This window comes from Eubalaena glacialis, chromosome 7, assembly GCF_028564815.1.
Source record: "Eubalaena glacialis isolate mEubGla1 chromosome 7, mEubGla1.1.hap2.+ XY, whole genome shotgun sequence".
Classification (NCBI taxonomy): Eukaryota; Metazoa; Chordata; class Mammalia; order Artiodactyla; family Balaenidae; genus Eubalaena; species Eubalaena glacialis.
Genome location: NC_083722.1, coordinates 88,212,784 through 88,233,374, shown reverse-complemented (window position 1 = coordinate 88,233,374; position 20,591 = coordinate 88,212,784).

Here is a 20,591-nt window from a genome sequence, read left to right as displayed (position 1 = left end):
TTTTTGAGCTAGGAATATGACTCAAAAAGTGACAATTTGTGTGTTATTTGATGTTAGGTTCTGCCCTTACCTTACTTATTTTTTTACAAACAATCTTTTGCAAACTGGAAGCACTGACCATCAGTTTTATGAGACACACTGCTCCGAAGTCTCCAGAGCACACCACCATTAAAAGAAAACATTCTCTGATCTGTCTTATTGAGTTTAGTTTTAGGTTGTGATTGGAGCTCCTAATTAATCTCTGCAAACATGGAGATGTGGAAAGGAACTCAGCAGAAAAGCAATTAAAGGACTCTCTCTGATTGTTTTTCCCATTAACCAAGTATATTGAAATCACTAAGCCAGCTGTGGTGAGTCTGTTTAACAACTTTCTTTTCATTTCCTGATTTCTTACTCAGTTTCTCCTGCACTCCTCATTCCTGGGCAGCCTGGATTCATTGTTTGCTATTTCTGTCCATATGCTACTTTAAAATAATCACATGTGGATTTATGTTAAAATCTGCCTTTAGAGTTGATTTTCTTGGTCTGCAGTTATCAATGATGGAAACCAGTATAAAAAAAGACTGGGATAAATGATGAATGGAGATAAACAAGAAATATACCCTCTGCTCTTCAGCAGAGGTGCTGAAATTATATTTTTAATTAGAAATAATTTTTTACCCTAAAAGACCCCTTGTGTGGTGAGGCACAAGAGGGCAGTATTACGTTAAATTAGATTAAATTAAACTTTATGAAGATGTGATTAGTTGTGGAAACCTGGAGGGATTAGATGAATCATGATGTTGGAAATGAGGCTCCGGTGCTAGTGGCAGTGAGAACGTGAATAATGCAAGAGGAGAGATCAGAACGCATCTCCCACTGCTCAGATCCATTGACCACACTTCATGGATTAGCCAGTAGACTAATCTGAGCGGAGATGGGAAATTGGTCTTCTGCAACTGAGCCATATCATGGATTTTGCAGGCCATGATAACTTCTGAATCCATTTTTAATGACCCTTGGATTTTTAAATGTCATGCTTATCTTTATAATTTGATATTGCTCTAGAGAGCTCTAAAAAGGTGGTGTATGGCCAAGGAAAAGCTGGGGGTGGGGAGAGGGGAGCAGGATAGTTGAAATGAGAAGAAACTTTATTATTGCAAAGGTTTGTATCCCAGTGTTCTAGAGTCAGTGGACTTCAGGGCTTCACGTAACCATCTGGGCAGCTGAATACTTGACTCAGGCTCCAAAGCCAAGAAGTGTTAGTGTTTCAACTTCTGCAACGTGCTAGCCAAGGAGTATGCTTGGCCTTGAATGAAGCAGACTTTGTTTTCTCTGCCTTATGCCTAATTGCTGGCCTCTTTTGCTTCTAGTAGATTCTCCATCCCCTCTGGGTACCATGATTGTGTCTTCCTTCCACAACATCGTTCCACCTACCCCTGGATGATTCCTCAATGAGCCATTGCTCTGTCTTGTACCTTATTTCCGCATCTGTAGAAACCTGTTAAAAATGAAACCATAAAGCTTATACATGAAATAAAATGAGCAAAGTCCTTACCATAATGACTAGCATACTTCCTTTTTAATAAATGGTAAATAATTTTATTATCACTATGATTCTGTCAATTTATGATATGAATGATATTGAAAATGAGTCCAACTTCTCTTATAATTTTAAGGTACTTTTTAAAAAAAATTTATTTAATTTATTTTTGGCTGCGTTGGTTCTTCGTTGCTGCGTGCGGGCTTTCTCTAGTTGTGGCGAGCGGGGGCTACTCTTCGTTGTGGTGCACGGGCTTCTCATTGCGGTGGTTTCTCTTGTTGCGGAGCATGGGCTCTAGGTGTGCAGGCTCAATAGTTGTGGTGCACAGGCTTAGTTGCTCCGCGGCATGTGGGATCTTCCCGGACCAGGGATCGAACCCGTGTCCCCTGCATTGGCAGGCGGATTCTCAACCACTGCACCACCAGGGAAGCCCTTAAGGTATCTTCAGCATCAAAATATCCTTAAACTTTTTCTTTTAAATGTTAGATTTACTAAAATTAGGTTGACTGTATAATTGCATTTACCATTCAAGCTGGAATACCTTTGCAAGTGAAAGGTAATGCTATTAATAATTACCCTAGGACAACAGGAATAAAGCTGCTCTATCCTAGCCAAATCAGGATGTATGGTCATGCTAATAAAATGTACAAGTTTTGCTGGAGCAATAAGTACAAATTCTAAATGTAGGGAGACTGTCAAATGAAACTTTATGACACGAGCATGCAGTGAGAAACTATTGCAGAAATTGTAGAAAGAGGGAAATACAGCAGTTGGAACCATTTCCCCAATTTTATTAGAACCGAAGCTCTATTTTTATGGTTTTTGGTATGAATATCTGCAGTACACAAGCAAGAAAACCATGCCTATCTCAAGCCATCAATTCCAGTGCCTTAGAGTTTACCCATGCCTCCTGGAGCTCTTTCCTTCAGGCCAGTTTTCATAGCACTGAAAGCTGGGTGGGGAGTTTTGCTTTAGTTTCCTAGTATCTGTAGAGTGATGTTTGCAGTTCCTGTTGGGGGTGGAGCTGAGCTTGGGAAGAGGGTGCCATTCAAATATCACCTACTCAGGGTAAGACCACTGGAACCCTCTTCCCTGGTGCCATGGCCCTTTTTTGCATTACATTCTGATTGCATTACCTTCTATGTATTGACTATTGGGGACAAGGAAGTCTGTCTCATTCATCACTGTCAACAGTCTATGAGGACAGTGCCTGGCACATAATGCAATGTCCTTGAATAAAAGAGTGAAAGAAAATAAAGGCTTGAGCCCTTGAAAAGTTAGAAAGGAAAGGGCTAGCCAACACAGGTAGATGCACAAGATCCTTCCAAAGAAGACGTAAAAACTATAATGATAGTTAACTAAACATTTATTGAGCTCTTGCTATGTGCCAGGCCTTGCTGAGCTCTTTACATTTTGTTTGCATTTAATCTTTATGACAGTCTTAGTCCTGATTTATAGATGGAGAAATTGAGGCGCAGAGATTTTAGGTAATCAGCCTGAGATCATATGACCGCTAAGTCAATTTAGACAAAGACAAAGCTTTCAGACACAGCTGCTGAAGGAATTACTGAGGGGTAACACAAGGTGTGGGCTCTCGAAGGTGGGTGAGAGCCGTTCCCATGTTGTGCCTGACAGGGAGCCATCATTGACCAAAAACCCTGTGATCCTTTTTTTTCTAATACAGATCCATCCATCACACCCTTTACCTCTTCTTCCTCTAAGTGGTGGAGAGAAGCCATTTATTTCTCTGGTTGGTATTACTGGTGAATTCAGTCTAATTCCAGTTGCCTGTTAACAACCTCATTTGCCCCTTTTCTTTGTCTCACTGTTAGATTTAATGGGCAGTGATCTGCCTTCCATTGTGCTGGCTGCTCGCACCCCCCCCCCCCACGCTGAGTCACAAGCAACCAGTTAATAGTGGAGATTCTAGCTTTTTGCAAAGGTTCTTGCCAGCTGCTCCGACACCATTCTGGGGTATATTCTTGGCAGATAGCAAAGAAGGAAATGCAGCAATTGGAATCATTTCCTCAATATTATTTAACAACACAGGTATCTTAAGAGAATGAGCACATCGTGTTTGATATTGGGCCACAATTGAATCGATCCTTTGAAACAATAAAAATCAGTATCTTTAGCCTGCTCTGAGTGTGCGCTTGAAAGCTCCTATTTAGGAAGGGTCTAGGAGTTGAAATTTTATGGTTAAAGCTTCTTATTATTTAGAGGATGAAGTATTGTTTTTCCTGTGCAGCATCTGTTCTCTGTCCCTCAGGATGAGCTAGGTGTTGCTGCTATAACGAACAACTCCCCAGTCTTATTTCATGCTTAGCTGCATGTCCACTGTGCTTTGTCTGGGGCTTGTTTTCATACAGTGTTTCAGAGACCCAGGTTGAGGGAGGTTTCATCTTAACATATGCTCCCTTGATCATTGCAGCAGTGGGATGGGAACTTGGGAGAATCGCAAATAGGCCTACATAGGTTCTTCCAGAAGGGACACTAGCTTACATCTCTAGGCCGAAGCAAGTTACTTGTCCACATCTAAGTTCAGAGAAGCTGGGAAGTATAAACTCCCCGTATGCCTTGAAGGCAGAGAGCTAAAAAATACTTGGTGACTAACACTAATGACCTCCATACCTTCTTTTTTCTACCAACCTTTTATCATGAAAATGTCTACAGGGAAGGAGTTTGCTTGGATCAGCTGCCCTTTCTGGGTCAATTGCTATTGCAGGGAAATTTGGAAATACTTTTGTTTATGTGACCAAGGAGGGGAGTGGACACCATGGTTGACCACTCATAGAATAGGTGGTGGTCGTTGTGGATGCAGTTCCAGAAATAAGAATGCTGGGCAGAAGAAAGCAACTGGGTCCTCTGCATCCACCCACCTACCCATCCAGCCAGCTAGCCAAAAAAAAAAGAAAGACGTTTACTAAAAGGATATTATAGGTACAGCAGTGCTCTAATCCCTGTATGAGACCCTCAAGGATTGTTGAGCACAACTCACAAATCAGGATAGTGCAAGGTCAGAAGTGCTAAATAGGGGTAAGAGAGATATAGTTGAAGGGCTGCACATTTTCAGGGGAAGGAGCTATGCCCTATAGCCAGGGGAAATTGGCAATTTTTCACAAGTAATATTAGCTTAATGATGAAATGCATGCGTTACTGGCACTTAAAAGACTAGAGTTTGATTCTTGGCTCCACTAGTTATCAGCTGTGTAACACTGGTACTCTCTAAACTCACTTCACTGTCTCCAAAATGGGAGTAAGATAGTATCTGCTTCCTAGGGACATGGCCTCGAGAAGAGACACATGCGCGTTTTTAGCATAACGCCTAGCAGGAAACAGACGCTCAGTGAGTGGCAGATGTCATCATTTTATTGTAATTGTTTTTAGAGCTTTGTTTGAAAAGTTCCGCCTGGAAAAGAAATGTGTCATTCTTAATGACATTTGTGAATGTGCTAAGGATATGGAAAGCTGGTGTGATTATAAAAACACTGTGCTTGTTCTGTGGAAATGAAGGAGGAAGGGGATGTCTGTTTTTACATGATGGGCAGAAGCCTCGTGGTGGGTGGCAGCTAGATTGTGTCATACCCAGTTGTGTGCCCGGGACTTTGTGTTTCCTGTTGAAGAGGATAAAGAGAAGAGGAAAAATAGACATGAATTATACGGGACAGGGCACTGAGTCTGTTTTGGATTAGTGGCAATGAAATGGGTGGAAAACATTTGGTTGTTTGATCATAAGAAGAGCTATTTAAAAAGTCCCAGGTTTATATGTTCTCCAGAATGCTTCCTCTAGTGATAATGCCAGGGGAGTCTTGTGATGTAGGAAAGAAGAGGTAAGTTGGACTTGGAAGAACTGGTTTTAGTCTTGACGCTGTCAGGTTCTGTTATGGGAATATGGCAGGGCTCACCTAGAGTTGTCAGCCTCCATTTCCTCACTGCAATTCAGGGTTATGCTCTGTCTTCCTTGCAAGGTCGTGAGGGGGAGAATCAAATAACACAGCAAACTATGAGTCATTAGCACCGCGGGACAGTGCGAGGAGTATTGGACTAGGGTTTGAGGGGCATGTCTGGTCAAGACAGCTCAGGATTCCCTGTCACAGAGTGGAGCTTTTCTACCTGTGGTGTCCGCCAAAGCCTGGAATCCATAGCCCTGTCTTTAGGGAATGACTTGTTTTCTTTTTTTTTTTTAAATTCATTAAAAAAAAAAGTTATAATTGAAGTACAGTTGATTTACAATGTTGTGTTAATTACCGCTGTACAGAAAAGTGATTCAAATATATACATTCTTTTTTCTTTAAATTCTTTCCATTATGGCTTATCATAGGATATTGTATATAGTTCCCCTGCTATACAGTAGGACCTTGTTGTTTATCCATTCTATATATAATAGCTTACATCTGCTAACCCCAAACTCCCACTCCATCCCTCCCCAGCCCCTTCCCTCTTAGCAACCACAAGTCTGTTCTCTATGTCCATGATTCTGTATATCATAGATAGGTTCATTTGTGTCATATTTTAGATTACACATATAAGTGATATATGGTATTTGTCTTTCTCTTTCTTACTTAATTCACTTAGTATGATAATCTCTAGGTCCATCCATATTGCTGCGAGTGGTACTATCTCATTCTTTTTTATGGCTGAGTAGTAGGGAATGACTTGTTTTCTGTAAGGGTATTTCAGTATTGTGTTTTTTATTTTGATGAAAATCTAACAAAAACAATATAAGTATGTTCTGAATCATCTGTTTCTCCTTATAACAAAGTATTGCCATGCAATGCCAAGGCCTATCTTTGCATTGGTGTTTATGACTCTGTTGGAGCCAAGAAGAACTATTTTGATTGTCACAGGCTAAAGAGTAAAGGCAAACCTTACACATAAATTCTGATTTCCTGCCAAGGGAAGGCCACATAATAGCATGGCGCACTATATGAACAACTCAAGTAAATTTGCAAGTGGTGATTCAGGGTCAGCAAACAGCAATACCTCTCCAATTATTATTTATATTAGTGTGAATTTTTAGTTTTGTTTGGATTTAGTTTTTAATTTTTATAGTTACATAAAATTTATAAGTAAAAGGAATGTTTGCCTGATTTTATATTGGCATTTTATTAATATCATAATAAAAATAAATACACCATAAAAGTTATTTAAGTAAAGTTTACGGATTGGTATGATTTTACTTTTTTCATTTAAAAAGAATCAGATTGTATTTGTTTGGGAAACAGCGATGTTGCATATAAAAGCTTGCATTTAAAATAACTGCATGAGGGACTTCCCTGGTGGCGCAGTGATTAGGAATCCACCTGCCAGTGCAGGGGACATAGGTTCGATCCCTGGTCTGGGAAGATCTCACATGCCGCGGAGCAACGAAGCCTGTGTGCCACAAGTACTGAGCCTGCACTCTAGAGCCCACAAGCCACAACTACTGAGCCTGCGTGCCTCAACTACTGAAGCCTGCACACCTAGAGCCTGTGCTCCGCAACAAAGAGCAGCCCCCGCTTGACACAACTAGAGAAAGACCGCCTGCAGTAACGAAGACCCAAAGCAGCCACAAATAAATAAATAAATAAATTTATAAAAAATAAGGGGGGAAGTGGGAGAGCTGGATATAAGGAGGCAAGTGGAGGACAAAGAGGAAGAATTTATTCAGGAAACGAGTCTCGTTTGTTGTTGTTTGTGGTTGTTCACAGCTCTGAGGCTGTGCTCCTCAAGGTGTGATCCCTAGACCAGCAGCATCACATCACGTGGGAGTTTCTTAGAAATGCAACTCAGGCCCAAACCCAGATCTGCTGAATCAGCAGCTGTGTTTGATTTAATATGAACCCCAGGTGATTTGTGTGCATATTAAAGATGGAGGAGCAATAGGAGGGATCATCTCAGAGGGTCCTTCCTTTTTTCAAATACTCTGCCAAATTTTATGAGTATGATATAACATAATATCTCATTTTAAATCTTGTTGGGAGGAATCCAACAAGGAAACCAGAAGATTATACCTCAGAGAGAAAGGCAGGTCAGAGAAACATTTGCTAGAGGAGGTTACTTCCCAGAACAGAAGGCTCTCCATTAGCCCTTTATAAAATGATAATTTGGGATGATTGGGGACAAAATGACATCAACAGAAACTCAGTATTTATATACTTACCAAAAGGCTCCATTTATGTGGTTCATTTTCAGACACTTTCCAAATATTGCAACTAACACAATAAATTTTTCTTTCAGGAACCTGATTTGATGGGCCACTATTTCAGTTCAGTTATAATCAATTGAACTAAATTGTATGCCGGGTTTTGTGTAAGTGCTTTTGGTGAAGTGTCTTATTTAATTTAACCCTCGCATTAAGCCTGTAAAACAGTTACCATTAGTAAACCCATTCTTACAAAGAAGGGCAATGTGGCTTATGGTAGTTGGTGATTTGCCCAAGGTCCCATCCAGCTAGAAGTTGGCAGCACAGGGATTGGGATTTGGAAGCCATGTCTGTGTAGATCAGAGCTTGTGTGTGTGCCAAGGCTAGGAGGGCGGAGAGAGGAAGTGCTTGATTCTGGAGATGGCCTGCTGGGTCTTGACTCACTGTTGAATGGAAGAATGAATGAACAAGTGACTTTGCTGTATAAGGTGACTGTGGGGCAGGGGAGAAGGTACAGAACACTCCAGATGACTATCAGAGATGAGGTAATAATTCTGGTGAACAGGAGGGCAGCATGGTGGCACTCAACCCCTAACTTAGAGGGTTGGGAGTCGGGGATCGGCAACATAGTGTAGATAGGAAGGATGGAGTTGCTGGGGGATGGAGGTGTTGATCATGAGATGTGCCTGTATCACATCTTTGCCCAAATTAGGTGATACACGTAAGGATTATATCTGGCACATGGCCTGACATCTATTAGCACTTAAATGGTAACTATCACTAGGCCCAAGAACAAATCGATTGTTACTGTTTTCTGTCAAATGAAAGGCTCTGCAGCAACCAGCTGCCTCATCTATTATTTCATTGTCCTCCTTTTCTGAAGGAAGTTATTTCAAACTGTAAATCCCAGCCCCACACAGCTCCATCCTAAAGGTCTATTTCAAAGATTACAAAATACTTCTTGGCAATTTCTCTCCTGTATTCTTTTCTTTAGTAACCTAACTTGATTTTTAATATCACTTAATTTAAAAAAATCTTAAATAAGAAATTGAAGAAAAACAGAAAGAAAATACATATAAGCAAAAACAAGAAAAACATATAACTCTGATCTTTTGTTGTTTAATATTTAGGTAATTGGCAATATCTTACCATTATAAATAATGCTTATACGACCATCCTTGTCTGCAAATCTTTATGCTTATCCTTTATTATTTAATTAGGATATATTTTGCAAGCAGAACCAACAAAGCTATTTGTCACCAGCTTTGGTTGCGATTTCTGGCCCTAGATTCAGGGTATAAGCCCCAGGTAGAAACTTAGGTCTGTCCTTGGGGGAGAGGCTTACTCAGTGGTGAAAATTTGCCCTTCCTGATTCACATGTAGCTTCCCCTGAGACTGAGCCTGCTCTGGGGTGTCTCAGAGGTAACACTTCAAAATAATATTTGGGAAACTTACATAATAAAAATGCCTGAGGACTGCATTTTCAAGTCTGCAGATCTTTTCCCCAGGGTTTTCCTGCACAGCTACCTCTAAACCCAAGGTCTGAAATGCCGATAGGAGTGGTGATCTCTCTATTAAGTATAAAAGTTTCTTCACTCTTCAAGAGAACTCAAACTACTATTTTAGGTACATTTTGCACAGCCTGAATTCTGGAAAATTGCATCATTTTACCATCAACAAAGACAAACTAGTTCAAATTGGTCATTCCAGTGACGAACAGAGCATCATTATGGACAGAAACCAGATCTAAGCCAACAAATCATGTTTATTAGAACAAAATATTTTCTCTAAAAGCGAAGTAGAAATTAGAAAGAAAATCAGTTCTTTTCACTAGGAAAAAGAAAGGACATAGAAGAACATTGCAGGGATTCATGCTGAAAAAACCTTACCTCCATGTATCAAGACTATGTGATCACTGATGGAAGAGTTCCCCACAAGCTGAGAAAAAGGACCCTGAATCATTTGTGCTGCATTCAAATTACTTATGAGAGAGGAGATAGAGGGAAAGAGATATGGCTGCTGACATGGACGTTAAGGATTTAAAATATTCTCCAACTGGCTTCCAGGGGAATTCCACAGCATGTTTGCAGCCGTATCTCCAGTTTTGTGGCCCCAAATGGACCTCTGTCCTCAAGACCCAGCTCCCATGTCTTTTTTCAAGGCTCTCGTCTGTCCAACAAAAAAGGGAGGTAATCTAACCACATAGCAAGACAGAAATTCCTGTTCTTCTCAGCCTCTTGTTATAGTACTCGGCTAGCTGAAATGTTTATCACATGATCTTTGTAAAATGCTTACATGGAAAACCTGAAGCTAAAAATGTGTTAGAGTTGGCAACCCATTTTTTTTTTTTTGTTAAATGGGAAGACATGTACAGACACGTCGCCAAAGAGGATACCGAATGGACAGTTAGTATTTGAAAGTATTTGAAAGGCACCCAACATCATTAATTACCATAGAAATGCAAATTAAAACCACTGTGAAATACCACTACAAATCCATCAAAACGGCTAAAATTGACTATGTCAGAAAGCCTATAGTATGTATGGATATCTAATACATTCATAATTCAACACTAGTGTGTTGAATATCCAGAAGGAAATGTGTTCATATGTACACTGAGAGGCACATATAAGAATGTTCATAGAAGCATTATTTTAATGGCCACAAAACTGGAATCAACCCAAATTTTATCAGCAGTAGAATGGATAAATAGTGTTATGTTTACACAGAAATACAAAACTACAAACTACCGTACATGCAACAACATGGATAAATCTTAGAGATGTTGGGCAAACAAGCCAACACAGAGTAAATACTTTGTGATTCCATTATATAACATTCAAAACGGGCCAAAATGATCAAAGATGTAGGTCAAGATGGTGGCTACCTCTCATGGGGGAGGGGTAGTGATTGGTAGGGAGGCAGGAGAGAGACTTCTAGAATGCTGATCACATTCTATTTCTTTTTAATTCCATGGGTGTGAACAATTTGTAAAAATTCACTGAGCCACACAGTTATGTATTTAGGAAACTTTTCTGTATGTAGGTTATACTTCAATGAACTGATTTACTTTAAAACAAGATCACAAAGGGAAATGTCTAATAAATAAGCAGGCCAGCTCTTTTTATGCGGTGAAGAAAAGGACTATGATTGATTCAAGGATAGTGGTTTTTATAATTGTATCTTATTCTGCTGAGTGTGGGATGAGATATTGTGGGTAAACACACTTTGCTAAATTGAATCTTGTTCTTTAAGGAGATCTTGTGGTGAATCATTTTGAGAAGGTCCTTGCTCTCTAATTCATCTTGTCTATGAATTAAGACTTTTATTCATTAAACTTGCCCCCAGGGAGGTGCACCTGTAGTGCTTCAAATATGGGTCATTCGCAGTTATTCTGTTTTTATTTAAATTAAGCTGTATTCTGAAATAGGATCTACATTCACTACCATATTTGATTCTCTCTCTTTTTTTTTAAATAAATTTATTTATTTTTAGCTGTGTTGGGTCTTCATTGCTGCGCGCGTGGGCTTTCTCTAGTTGCCGTGAGCGGGGGCTACTCTTTGTTGCGGTGCACGGGCTTCTTATTGAGGTGGCTTCTCTTTGTTGCAGAGCACGGGCTCTAGGTGCACGAGCTTCAGTAGTTGTGGCACGCGGGCTCAGTAGTTGTGGCTTGCGGGCTCTAGAGCGCAGGCACAGTAGTTGTGGCGCACGGGCTTAGTTGTTCCGCGGCATGTGGGATCTTCCCGGAGCAGGGATCGAACCTGTGTCCCCTGCATTGGCAGGCGGATTCTTAACCACTGCGCCACCAGGAAAGTCTGCTACTGTATTTGATTCTTAGGGCTGCCAGTACAAATTACTACAAACTGGATAGCTTAAAACAACAGAAATGTGTTCTCTCATAGTTCTGGAGGCCAGAAGTCTGAAATCGAGGTGTCAGCAGGGCTTCATGCCTTACAAGGCTTTGGAGGAGAATCCCTATCTCTTCCAAGTTCTGGTGGCTCCTGGCATTCCTTGGCTTGTGGCATCATAACTCCAGTCTCTGCTTCTGTGTCTGCACATGGCCTTGCCCTCTGGATTCTCTCCTCTTCTTAAAAGGGAGAAGGGCCACCCTAAATTCCATGTGATTTGTATCTTTATCTTCGCTTCTTAACTAATGACATCTGCAAAGACCCTATTTCCAGATAGGTCACATTCTGAGGTTCTGGGTGGACATGAATTCGGGAGAAATGAAACCACTATTCAGCCAACTCTAATGCGCTCATCCTACCCACAGCCCTGCACTGCATGCTCTTGGCTACATGCACTGGAAGCTCCCCGGAGCCCCATCTCCTAGAACACTGAGTTTTCCCTTCAGTCATTCAACAAACATTTTTGAGCCTCTACTACTACATGCTTGATGTTACCCCAGACACAAAGGATAAAGAACTTAACAAGTAATGTTAGGATACGACTAGGGGCCAAGATTTTTATCATTTAATCCTCTGCACTGGGACTTCCCTGGTGGTCCAGTGGTAAAGAATCCGCCTTCCAATGCAGGGGACACTGGTTCGATCCCTGGTCGGGGAACTAAGATCCCACATGCCACGGGGCAACTAAGCCCGCTCGCCACAACTATTGAGTTGAGAAACCCAATGAGAGAGAAACCCCGAGCAGACCGCGCACCGTAATGAAAAAGATCCTGCTTGCCTCAGCAAAGATCCCGCGTGCCACAACTAAGACCTGACGCAGCCAAAATAAAAATAAGGAAAATAAACTAAATAAATATTAAACAAACAACCAAACAAACAAAAACTATACCACGTGGCATTGAGCATTAATTGAATACTCACTTTGGGCCAAGGCCCTAAATTAGACAATGGGGCACAGAAATGAATGAAACACGGGCCCTGCCTCTGAGAAGCTCATGACCTATATACCTACTTAAACCAAGAGTATTAATGACAAACTGTTCATTCAACAAATATTGATACGTAGTGAGAGCTTTGCATGTGCTGGGCATGGTTTTAGTATGATGAGTCACTGGTAAACATGACACATAAGATCCTTGCTCTCTTGGAGCTTATAGTCTATCAGGGAGAACGGAATAATAATAAGCAAGCAAAGAGGAAATAAACGTGACCACATTGTGATAAATATTATGAAGGAAGTGAATTGGGAAATCAGTAACGGTTTGGTGTCACTCCTTCTGGAGAAATAGTAATTTAGCATGACCTTTGAGAGCAGAACCAAGTGTAAGCACTTGAGGTGGTAGAGCCTAGCGGTTAGGGTATAAGGTGCTACATAAATCCTGGCAAAGCTACTTATGACATGGGTGACCCCAAGGAAGTTACCAAAAGCCTCATCTGTATATTAAGGATAATAATAGTTCCCACTTTGGAGGGTTGTTTTACAAAATGAATTAATTAACAGACGTAAAGAACTTGGCACAGTGCCTGACACATAGTGAAGGCTCAGTAACGATTAGGACTCATAGTTTAAGGCAGGCACTAAGGATAGAGAGGAGGATGGAATGGTAACTAGTTGCTAAAGCTTTCCTGCCTTCCTCTACCTATCATTTGACCCATATCCCCTGCACAGGGGGCTGGGACTCCCAGCAGGCTCACACTCAGTTTAAGAAGACAGTGGCTGACCACGAGGGAAGGCGGGTGCAGTGTGTTCTCTCTCTTAGAATCCTGCTGTTATTCCTCCTGCCAGTTTATAGCCTTTGAACCAAGCCCACCTCTCATCCTCTGTGCACTGAGCCTGTTTCCTACTACATCAGAGTGACTCTTTACCCAGCGGAGCCTCCCCTCCCCATTGGCCCATAGTATGCGCATGCACAGACGATGCTGGTTGCATCTCATTAAGCACCCAGGGGAAGTGTGAATGTTGACAGCAGTGACTAGTCGCTGGACGCAGGCCACAATTGCAGAGTTGATTTCTCTCTCTCCCCCTCTAGTGATATGATAGATTTCGTTCCCTGAGAGATCTGTGGACAAGATTTAAGTCTGTTTTGCCCTGCTGTGAGCCTGGAATAAAGTCTTTGCAGATTGCCGAAGCAAGTTCAGTAAATCACTGCCGCTGACCGGCGCTCCTCGTTCCTCCTCATGGAGGATACAACCCGATTTAGTAAATGTCACTCTCCCCTTCCATCCATCACCAGCCTCGGACACACTGCCGGACGGTGATATTCAGCTGTGGATGTTCCTATCAGCCCATTACAGAAGCGAAGAGCCTTTTCCCAATGCAGCCTTTCAAATGGGAGATTGTCCTTCTGCAAGACACAGAATGGCAACATGCCAGGGCCACTCTGTGGCCTAAGAAGCCAGTGATCCCTGGGACCAATACAGAAGCATCAGCTGTGGAAAAAGCCTGTGTCAAAGCTGATGATGGCTTCTGTCAAGATGTAGAATTTTCTTTTCTGTTGTTGAAGAGATGGGCTGTCTGGATTGTTTGGACAAAATGTTTACAAAGGATAAAAATACTGGCTTAGGAATGATGAATGATGTGGCTCACGTTTGACTGTACCACTTATTGTTTGTAGCTTTGGACAAGTTGTTGAACCTCTCTAATCCTCAGTTTGTCTGTAGAATAGTACTTAATTTGGGGGTTTGTTACATGGTATAATGAGTCAAAGTGTGGTACCTAGCACCTAGTAAATGTGAGATAGATATTATCTTCAGCACCAGGTGAGTCCAAAACCTTAGGTTTAACCACTCACTGTCTGCTCAAATGAGATCGCGTCTTTAAAGATGAAAAATTTTTTTTTTCTCAGAAGATTTCTTAAATATCTTTTCTTAAATTTCTTAAATATCTTTCTGAATCCTTAAGATGGCATTTAGAGGCCTTTGAGGGCTGACCCAGGCCACATTCCCATCCTCATGTCCTAGTATTGCTGGTGTCTGTGCTTTCTTACTGTAGCCTTAGTTTTCTTTCCCAGAACATGCCATTCTCTCATAGGCCTTTGAGCCTTTGCGTATCTGTTCCCTCTGACTATGATGTCCTTCTCCTGTCTGCTGTTCACCTGAAAAACTTGTGTTTTTTTTTTTTAAGCTCCGGATTGTTGACCTTCCCTATGATCTGTGATTCTGACCTCTCAGGTAGACCCTGTTACCTTGTCCTTTGTGTTTTCAGGGCACCCTCATAGCACGTATCACATCCTTCCAGGATCATCTGTGAATCTGTGATTATCTCTGTTCAAAATGCTCGTTGGTAAGCTTTGAATTGCCAGCACCAATCACAGTAGCTGGCATGAAGTATGTGTTTAATACATGCTTCTGGAATGAGTGAGTGGAATGTGCCTGGTGGAGATTCTGCTTCCCCTTCGCCTTATTGATCTTCCCCTATCAGACCTGTGATGGGGAGGAGGCTTTTCAGCTCAGTGATGTGTTCAGCACTACAATGTAGGCTAGGACAGGAGATCCGTATTATTTCGAGAAGGTTGGTTTGTCTTATAGTTACTCCTCTCTAGTGCCAAGAACTTGGGCAAATGTTTCTGTGTTGGGCTGGGGCCAGGAACACTGGTATTATGTGTATCACTACTACACACTTGGCCACCAAATTCCATATCAAGAAATTCATCCTGAAAATATAATCATTACTGGTGAAAATATTTTATTGTTGTTCATGATTGTATTTTATGTAATAGCAAACAATTTATGAAAAAATCGAAACGTCTACCAATGTGGAATAGGTTGAAGACATTTTTGTAGGTTTGTATAATAGAATTCAAGTTATTGATTAAAAATAACGTTGTAGATGAACATTTTTGACACAGGAAAAACGGTTCACGTGTAGAGTAAGAAGAGCAGATTACAAAATGTATGGATAGCATGATGCCTTATTTATAAAAATATATTATGTGTAATTTTATAATATTTCTTTAGAATTCTTATCATATGTGTAATACAAATATCTGTGTGTGTGTGTGTGTGTGTGTGTGTGTGTGATATACACTTAGGAAAAGATTTGGAGGTTATATACCAAGGTGTTAACAGTGCTTCTCTCTGGTTGGTGAAATTATAAGCATAAAAATTCTTTTTTTTCGTAACAAAGGTATTCTGAAGTTATATTTAATTTTAAATATGTTTTTATCCAAAGCTGTGTTCAGTAGGGTTTGTTTTCTAAATGCTAATGTTTCCATTACATTAAGACAAAAATTCTCTTCTACAGTAACATAGTAAAATGAAGCTAGCTACAAGTGATCAAAGTTTCCTTTTTTATTATATGTGACAAACTTTCCGAAACTGACATCTTTTTTTTTTTTTTAACTTTATTTATTTATTTTTGGCTGCGTTGGGTCTTCGTTGCTGCACATGGGCTTTCTCTAGTTGCAGTGAGCGGGGGCTACTCTTCATTGCGGTGCACAGGCTTCTCATTGCGGTGGCTTCTCTTGTTGTGGAGCAGGGGCTCTAGGCGCAGGGGCTTCAGTAGGTGTGGCACGCGGGCTCAGTAGTTGTGGCTCGTGGGCTCTAGAGGGCAGGCTCAGTAGTTGTGGCACACGGGCTCAGTTGCTCCGTGGCATGTGGGATCTTCCCGGACCAGGGCTTGAGCCTGTGTCCCCTGCATTGGCAGGCAGATTCTTAACCACTGCGCCACCAGGGAAGTCCCTGAAAGTGACATCTTTTGGGCAATTCACAATTGGATAGCTGGGGTGAAAAATTATCTTAGTACAGGCAGAAGGAGCGGGTGAATTATAATTGATTCTTTAAATGGATTTTATGTTGAGAGTTTTATCTGATTGATTTATGATAAAAATCAGGCTTTCAAAAAAGTTCCCAAATACATCAGCTGACAAAAATGGTTAACCCATCCAGACTCCAGAGATGGTAATATAATGAGATGTTTAAAATAAAGATCATCAGAAACTACTCAATTGCAGGCAAGTTGCCATCTGCAAGGCTAATGTAATTATAAAGACCAAATCTCATATAGTTTTTCTCTTCACCAAATTCCTCTGGTACTCAAGATCTTTTCTTCACAATCTAACCCTTGATTAGGCGGTATCTTTTATTCTTCCCTTGTTATTTGGAATAAATTCTGCTCATCTCATCACAGAATTTCCTATAGATGCCTTATACTTTCCTAGCAAACTGAAGCCCAGCTAGGGATTCATGAGTAAGGAGTAGTGGATGAGAATCCTTGGCTTTTTTAGTATTTCAGAGTGTCAACCAGACATGGTATATTTTCCCATCCTAAAGCCATATAGGCCAACTAAAATGTCGATTGTCTTTGCTCTTTCCTGACAAAGAGGACAGGGCGATAATCCTAGTTACTTTTTGTTTGCTCGATGTGCCAGTTGGCTGCCGAGGATGTTATAGAAATTTCTGGGATGGGTGTGGAGAACTAGTTATCAGAGTCCTATGGGTTGATTGTGAAAGAATTGCAATCCATTGGCTGAGGACGTAGAGGAACACGATGTTAATGTTTAATATATATTAGTTGGCTTGGGCGGGGGAACCTTTATTTCATCAAGATAAGTTATTCAGTTTATTTGACACTGAATCAAGCAGACCAAATAACAGGTTATTGACTGAGATTTTCAGTTCCACTTGCTTGTTTTGAGGCCATGGTTTCCCACAAGTTGCATCAGAATCACCTGGGGAACTTTTTGACACTACAGAATCTCTGGTTTCCCTCTTTTCTGTATTCCAAGATTCTGATTTAGTAACTAGGTTTGGGCTAAAGACCGGGAATCTGAATTTTTAACAAGCCTCCAGGTAGTTATTATGCACATTTAAATTTAAGGACATCTAATGTAGATCAACATTAAGTAACTTAAAAAACTAAATACGTTTAAAGTTTCTTTTTAAGTCAATGAAACAATAAGGATGCCGATGAGTGACCTACCTTGGATGATTGCTAGAATGTTCTAGCTCTTGCTGACTCTTCTTTCTCCCTGATCTTATCCCCGAGTACAGCTTCTGTAGAATGTTCCCTGAATGAAATGTGAAGACGGTGTTACTTGCCGTGAGATTAATCAGATTCTCTGCTGATAATATGATTCTTTCTCCTCTGGCTTGAAGGATGTGAAGACTCTAGAAACAATTAAGGGGCGGGGGAAGATAACCAGATAGTGTTAGTGTAAATTCTTAATTCAGAAAGGAAACAAAAAAGATAGAATTTGCTTCCAGATTATATTTCAATAGATACACATAACTGTTACACTCCTCTCCTTAGAAGATCATTTGTGTTTCCAACACTGTATAAGCAAGGTAGACTCTTAGCTTGGCTGGGTTTGAATCCAAACATTTGTCCACTTTGGAAGCAGAACCCCTGAGAATGTTTTATTTACTGTAATGATGCAGTAAGAAACCCCACTGCTGTTAAGAAAATTCTGTCTAAATTATGAAAACCAATATAATTTAATACAAATAAACTGCATTGAAATTGAAGTTAAATTGAAAATCAACACACGGAAATCCATGTAAAGGAATATTATTTAGAGTAAACACATTTTGGGGAAACAAGGATGACTTTTAAAATGTTTAAGATACAATGCTAAGTGAGAAAAACAATTAAAAAATATATACCAGCATAAACCAAATCTGGGGGGAGCCCAAATAGAAACATAAATTGGCTGGCAAGGAACACTCCAAAAATATTATCAGTGGTTATCTTTGGATGACATAATTACAGTCATTTTTCTTTATCTTATTATAATTATTGTAAATTTCCCTTTATTTTCTAGATTTACTACACAAAGCACATGATAACTTTCTGATCAGAAAACAAAATAAATTGATTTTTTAAAGATTACCTGCGTATACATTGGGTACTGATCTAGCTTTTATTGATCTACACCTCTACAAAGATTGGAATCCTGAATAAAGAAAACAGATTAGGGACTTCCCTGGTGGCACAGTGGTTAAGAATCCGTCTGCCACAGCAGGGGACATGGGTTCGAGGCCTGGTCTGGGAAGATCCCACATACCGCGGAGCAACGAAGCCTGTGCGCCACAACTACTGAGCCTGCGCTCTAGAGCCCGCGAGCCACAAATACTGAGGCCGCATGCCACAACTGCTGAAGCCCGTGTGCCTAGAGCCTGTGCTCTGCAACAAGAGAAGCCACCACAATGAGAAGCCCGTGCACTGCAGCGAAGAGTAGCCCCCGCTCGCTGCAACTAGAGAAAGCCCACGCGTAGCAACGAAGACCCAACACAGCCAAAAATAAATAAACTAATTAATTAATTTAAAAAAATGAAAAGAAAACAGATTAGTGTTTCATGAACAGCATGAAGCTGTTGGTGTCAAATGAGAAGGGAGCTGGGGACAGGGTTGACAGAGTGGCAAGTCCTGGCCAATTTGGGGTCACCCACTCCCCGCCCTATGAGACCTATGTCAGGCATGACCAACGACTTCAGCCCTCTTTTCCACAGAGCCCTGGCTTCAAACTTCCCAGCATCCCACCGGTGACCAGCAATTGACTGGAAATGGCACAGAGGGAGCTGGTCTTCACTGGCTTATCATAGAGTCCCTGTCCCCAAGTCACTATCTAATTGGGAGACAAAGCACACGTAAGAGAAGTCAAGTAAATTGACTTGATTAAATTCCTGGTTCAAAATAACCAGGGAAAGACGTGTCACAAGGCAGTCCGTGATTAATTACCCAATGAATCAGAGGAGGGGGCATTTTATTTGGGGCTGCTGAGAATATCACATAGTTTCCAATATGTACCAGCTTGTCTTTGCGATGTCAAGATGTGTGGAAGAAAAATGTCTCTGCCTCCCACTTTGCAGGTCAGAGTCCTTTCCACTCCTGGGTGAACAGAGCTGAGACATATCTAGTCAACCAGTGAACGGGAACATGCTGGTTTCTCCCTGTGGGTCTTAATTTTCTCTTCCTTTACGGTGAGTTGGGAGGCTTTGCCATCAGAGGTTGCAGCAAATGTGATGATATATCAATATTTTGAAACTGTAACAGAAAAGCCTGAAGCACTTAAGTATAGTAAAAGCCCCTTTCAAGCTTTTCTTTTCACAGACCCAGTTTATCCCATGTATCAAGTGATGGCCTCCCTATGTTTCTGCTGTGATAAGGCATCTTTTCCACTCTACTTGGGAGGGTTTGCAAAACTGAAGGGTTGTGCGATGTTAATTAAACTTACCCCCCTTTTAGGATGTCTGTATTGCTTTTCATTTAAATACTGATGGAGTCATAGAACAAATTAAGGCATGTAGTGGTCGGCGACCACGAGATAGTTATGGAAGGAAGGAATGCACGTTTTGTTGCTTTCCCAGAATGGATGATGGCTACTTCACTTTAATTTGTGAAAACAGTACTTTGTCATGAGTTTTCACAGCAGCAGAGCATCTCATATTTGTTTTTATGCTGCTGACCAGATAGAGGAAGAGTCCAAGGGTACAGAGGCAGAGACCGTATTATGACAGGATGTGGAATGGTATTTTCTGGTGCTGTGCTGGAACCCAGAAGACCTGGGAGCTAGTCCCAGCTTGGTCAGTCAGTCACTCACTTACATGTCCTCAGGTGATATGAGCCTCTGTTTTTGATTCCCCACCAAACTCCCACTTTCCCCTTCTTAGGGTCACAGTGCCCCAGTTTTCCTTTGAGTAAGTGCCCTTTCTCCATTCAGCACAAAACCCTGAGTGAGGGATGGGATGTGAACAGGCCTGGCTGATAAGGACAGCAGTGACTGCAGAAGCGATGGGCATGTGATCCAAACTGGGCCAATTAAAGTGAATCCTGAAACTTTGCCAGAACTTCTAGGAAAGGAGAATTCTCTTTTACCTGGGAGTCTGCTAAACCTCCCATCTTCTCACTGTTAGAATTACCTGCCTGAGAATGAAGCCAAACTAGAAGAAATGAACTATAAAAAAGAGAAAAACATATTCCGGACAAATATGATTTGATCATCTAAGTTCAACTATTACTGAAACTGGAAATAGTCCACCCAAGGCCTCACAGTCCTGTGAATCAGTATGTTAGCTGCTTTGCTTAAATTTTGAATCA